We start from the raw sequence: 6,191 nt of genomic DNA on the forward strand, positions 1-6,191 counted from the left end.
ATGAAACAAAAGAATTTTCTTGCCATAATTTGCAGCAAGTAGCCGACAGCACTGCTATCAGTGCTTTCTTTGTGGGGTGTCTGATATTCAGCTTTTATTAAGACTCTCAGATAGATGGTGATTCAACTCTATAGCCATTATTGAGGCCATTTAATCAAATCAAATCAAATCAAATCAAATCAAATCAAATCAACCGAATTAAATTCAATTGGATTTCATTTATGAAACAAAGTGAAATATTCATTCATATTCTTTTTCCGTCTGAGCAAATCTTCATCTTTTGATGATGTAGTTCAACATAGCTGACCATGAAATGAGCTTTATACATCCATTTCATTCGGTGATTATCTAATGCACTCTCAATAAATTGTGAAACAAACTTTTAGTCTGAGGAATATTTCTCACACACATCTAAAACACGTCATCAGCACTGTAAACTGCATCCTTACACTGTCCAAGTAGTGGAGAGTTGTGCAAACTCATCTCTGGTGTGGAGGGATCAGAAGGAGTTCTGTTTTAAGGGCTCACAAGCCAGTTTGGAACTGCTGTTCATAATCTCTGACTCCGCTCTGCCACCCTGTGGCAGGTGGACAGAAGAAGCTGTCCAGACCAGCAGGTCATGCTGTTCAGCCACAGGGTGAAGCCTGACATCATCTGGTAGACTGTGAACACTACCAGAGCCTGTGCGTCGTCGACTCCCCCCGCTGTGTGTCCGAGCAACCACACAGTAATAGTAAGGCAGCAACTCCTTCATCATCATCATCATCATCATCATCATCACTCATAGTTTCCTTACACAGAACAGGACGTCATTCATTTCTTCATCATGGTCAAGGGCTGGGCCTGCTCTGCTCACTGGAGTCTGTAATTTTGGAAAATATACCTCAGAAGCAGTCGTTGAGAAAAACGTCACGACGGTTCAATCGTTTGAAAGAGCTGAAACGCAGCTGCGTGCGTTTAGATCCTGTCCGGTGCACTGCATTGGTCAGAGCTGACCACAGCTTGTTGTGCTTTGAAGCACCAGTCACAATGTGTTTATCAGAGCGAGTCAAACAGCTGGGCAGCAGAATGAAGTCCTTGTGTAGCACACGGTGCACCATAAACTGACACAAAATGAAGACAATAGCTCCACAGACACATGGAGTCCTCTCTTTGTAGTCTACAATATATAACGTCTACAGCCACGAACACTGCATGAATGGGATGCACAGACCAGGAGATGAGCCGGGAACGTGGACAGAGAACCATCGTATGAAAGGAAGCCTGGATAACGAAATCCTAAATGAAGGCTGACACATGCATGGTTTTGATTGAGCAAAACCTTCATGCCTTTGTGGTCTTGCATGATGCCATACAGTCTGCTAGATATTCCACTCTTTATAAGGAGCATTAATAATGTCTTTGAAGTCTGTTTCAGTTACACTTGTTTCCCCTCTTTCTGATCCAGACAGAAGCAGAACATCAGCCTTCCCGGCCAGACTCAGCTGGTTTCATTTCAGCCACACCACGTCTGCCTGCCTGCGTCTGTTCCTCTGTGTTATGGCAACCTCAGCCTGTGCCTCCGATTCCATTGAGAGGCACGAGACCAGAAGCGACACAAGTCTGAGAAACAGCCCTGTGTTGACTCAACTTCCCCCCACTTCACTTCCGGCTCAGTCAGCCCTCCCAGCCACGTCCGTCCACGGCAGTGACCGAATCTCTGTAAATCAGAACGGAGCGCGCATGCAGGCTGAAAGCACTGCAGCTGATTGCAGTATTTTAAAACCTGTTTGTGATTCTTGGGAGGCAGTCAAAGAGATTCCAGCAGAGAAAAGCTCTTGTTGGATGTGAATGCTCACGTGAGGAGAGGAGAGGTCAGGAAGTGGTGGTTTAAACACTCCTGAAAGTTCACAGGTCGCCAACTTGATCTTTTTGGCAGAGAGGAAATGATCCTCGTTCCAAACACATTCCAGCGAGAATATGTTTTCTAACCCAGCGAGGCACCCTCTTTCAAAATGGACCTTTTTGTGTTTGGACATTGGTGTAATCATTTGTGTAAAAATAAAGCACATTATGTAATCCTGTCATACTGCTTCTGTTTGTGTATTTGAGGGGGAAATGGCCCTTCCCTTGTATGTCATGCCATGTGTCTCAGTATAAATACCACACAAATACCACAACTGAATGGAAATTCCAACAAAACTATGTCTTCCTCTCGTCAGAGCCGCTGCTGAACGTCTTCCACCCCCGGCCTTTCCTGCTCAGAGCCCGAGCCTCTGGGTGTGTCTCCCTGTGACCTCATCTTCCCAGAAAATCCTCCAGAAAGCTCAGCAGCAATCGCTCACATGACGCAGCCTCTGTGCAAGTCACCCACAACAACAACAACAACAACAACAAACGGGTCAGTTTAGAAAAAAAAACATTTAATTCAGCATGGGTGGTGGTGCCGGTGCCCCAGCCAGATCATTCAACCACAGCATCATGCAGAGTGTGTGAGTGTGTGAGTGTGTGTGCAGACCAGCATCCTGTTTATACAGCCTGCTTACTGCTGCCTGCTGTGAGAACAAATCACACTTTCAGTCTGAACCTTATTGTTCTTTCCATTCAAATCTTTGGGATTAAGACTTCCTCAAGGGCAAAAACCTCACACTGGTGAACTTTAAACTTTGAGTAACCTGCCTGTTACTGTGACTCTTCACAAGGACTGCCTTCATGAGCAGCTAACACATCTGTACATCACAAAGTGACGGGAATTATAGATTTGTCAAAAGAGGCTTGGTGTTCATGCAAAAGACAATAGGTCCCACATGGCAGCAGGGCTTTTTAAACCAGACACAGCACATTCAACGAGTCATCTGACATGTTGTCCAACAGTCAGCAGATCAATACCAGCAAACACACAGTTAACCAGGCAAACACGGACGGTAGTCAAAGCACAGAATGTGATGAATAGCGGGGCACCTGACAGGCAGACTGGCTGTCACTCTTTCATTTCCAGAGTGTAAATCCTACCTCGGCTCCTCTGAGGGCTGACAGGCTGCGATGGAGCTGCTGGGAGGTTTGTGTCCTTCACAACAAACTGGCTGGAAAAGTCCGTGGTCAGTGACAGAGGTCCTGAATGGGGGTCTGTGCTCCGACTGCTGTTGGAGGTGCCGCTCTCTGAGTGAAAATACTTGTTCTCTCTGCGTGGCGGGGCTTAGTCCATGTGGCTGGATGGGAAATGGGAAATGAACTTTCTGGGCAAAGAGCCAAGAACAGAGTGGCTTTTAAAGACACAGCAGTTTGCAATGCTGGATTTAGTCACACTTTACACTGTGTAAGGCACAAGTAAAGACATTTTCAGCTGCTGTATTTAGCAGTTCCATGCAGGCTGCTGACTTTATTTCCACTCTTACATAACAATTATTTAGCATTTCAACAGACTATGAAGGCTACATGCAGTATTGTACAGTCATATCATCTAAATTTAAACCAATGTTACAGTTTCATATAACTTTTTATATATAACAGTTTTCATAACTTGAGTAGCTGAGATCTACATTAACACTAATAGAATTCCCTTATTCCAGAGTACATTTACTCAAGTATTGTACTTATTAAAATTATGAGGTTCTTGTACTTTTCTTGAATGTTTCAGTTTTCTGCTACTTGTATTTGATAAGTTAGTAATCTGAATTTGCAAAGTAGCTCCTAAAACAAAATCTAAGCAACAAATGAATGAAGTTATATTATCTTTGGTTAAGATAAGACTTCATTGCTCCTCTCTGGGAGGAAACTCGCAAGCTACACAGCAGCATATAAAGTAATTAAAATGAGCTGAGTACTTGTACTTCTGGTACTTAGAGTATATTTAGATTGCAATGCTTTTGTACTTTTACTTAAGTAACATGTTCAATGCAGAACTACTTGTAACGATCGACTCTACACTGTGGTACTTTCACTTACATGAAAGATGTGAGCACTTCTTCCAGCACTGTTCCCTTTGTGATCTCTCCGTGCATCTATTTTAGTTAACTAATCAAAGTCCCTCTGAAGATGAGATTTAAATGTGCAGCACAAATCAAATGAAGCGGAAACATCTGTTCAGTTGTTTGAATCTGTTGCTGTGCTGCCTTGTGGTATCATAATTTCTCAGTTTTGGCAATTATAGTGATGGCAATCATCACTAAATTAAAGGAGAATCGTCACATTATGTGTGAGAGAAACAGACACGAATTGCGGGCTGGTGTCTCCCTCTAGTGTTTTTTCCTGAGAAGGCAACTGCAGCAGAAGGCCATGCAGCACATCTGCCTGCTGCTGTCCAGCAGATGTGCAGCATCTGCATGAATAAAATAAGAAAAAAGTTTACTTTATCATATAAGTTGGTCACCTTTCTATGTTATTTTAATGCTTGATTTCAGACTGTATGTTTCTGCCACTCTGAAAGCTCTAAATAAGAACCAGCATCAACAGAGGCCTGCTGAGATTTTAGCTTAGATTATGCACGATGACTGACTGTCATATGAAAACTATCAATATAAGACACAAGTATTCATTTATCCAAAATCTGTATAAACACATACAAATTCAAACACTAATGCTTTACTGCATCTAGCTGTGGTTTTTTCCATCTAAAGGAAATAGGTATACAGTGCCAAGCTATCAGACTGTGTCACCGCACAGTCACTTCCTCAGCACACTGACTTTCAGCAAGCGCAATGACTTCACCTCTCAGGGAGGAAAGAATCCGATAGCTAATGACTTTGTACCATGGACTCATCACACACTCTCAGCAAGCAGCATCACACGGAGGCACTGCAGCTGTCATGTAGCCACCAGGCCAAGGCAACAGCCCACTGAAGAGCCGTAGTTTCTATCGCAATATGTGATGAGATCACTGTCATTTTCTCCTCTGCTGCTTCCTTTCCACTAAGGATTAACAAGCTGGACATGATCATTTATGCATCCTCTCCTAAACCCCTTTCATTCACACTGTAGCCTGGCAACGAGCTACTGGATAATATGCACAGACATGGCTTCATTTCACCATTTCTAGATACAAGATGAGGCGTCGCGAAGAGCTGAGTGAAATCAAAATGTGCCTTTTAAATAGGATTAGGTCCTGTATGATGTGTTTGTTAATAATCCAGGGTGATTATATTAGCCCTAACGGATCCCAACGTTTTGACGGTTCATTGTCTCACAGACTGATCCAAGACATGGTGTTTTTTTTTTTTAGGACCAAAATGAGAAATATATTCATTTACAGTCTCCAAAGTCATTGTATAATGTCAGTGAAAACTTAACAGCCAATTGTTACAGAACCAGTTAAAGGGTGATCTCCTGTCAATTAAAGGCCCTGAAAACTTACTTTTTCTATCAGCTTTTCATTGAGCGATTTGATCTTAAAAACATTATTTCTGCCAAAGAAAGACTCTGGTTATTTCACTTGAGAGATTTCTATCTTGACCTTTTTTCCTGGGCTCTTCCCACTGGTGTGATGTTGGCAGCCATGTGGTCAAATTACACTCTGGCCCTTGGGGGTCCTTCTCAGTGAAGTCTTCACTGCATGCTGATAGAGAGGGGGGATACTTGGCAAAGAAGACCAGAGAGTCTACTGGACTCGAACAGCCGGTTGTTGACAGTCACAGATCTGATCAAAACTGTGCAGAGCGTGCTGCACATAGGAAGATACAAAACGTGGAAACAGCACACATGAATTCTGTCACTTAAAAAATCCTCTCCTTTACACATGAACAGAAGATAAACTCAGTGACCAGGTCTGAGGCGCACTCACACATTTAAATGAAAATGTATTTGTAAAAATATTTAAATTATAGAGGACAGGGCTTTAGATTAGATGTATTTGCAGAAAGAAGTAGAAATGCTGATGGTTCTTTATCAGTTGCTGAGTCTGAAGCTGATGACAGCTGGGGAGTTGTTACTGTTGGTCACTGTCTTTTTAAAGCTTTGATTGTTGCTTTTTTTAGTCATGATATTTAATGTCATAGAGGAATACTTGATTTAAAGCCAAGTTTTCACATTGCTGCAGTGATGTATGAATGTACCCCAGGACGCTGTGACATCACTGTTTGTTACAGGTTACAAGTGCAGCAAAGCACACTCTGACCGCAGGGAGGGCAGTGACACACTGCTTTCCAGCCTGGTGTGTTGCTTATTTATACACCAGCAGTTACAGAGCATTGTTAGCTTTCATTTAGAGTCAAATAGAC

Source organism: Chaetodon auriga, chromosome 2 (assembly GCF_051107435.1).
Source record: "Chaetodon auriga isolate fChaAug3 chromosome 2, fChaAug3.hap1, whole genome shotgun sequence".
Lineage (NCBI taxonomy): Eukaryota > Metazoa > Chordata > Actinopteri > Chaetodontiformes > Chaetodontidae > Chaetodon > Chaetodon auriga.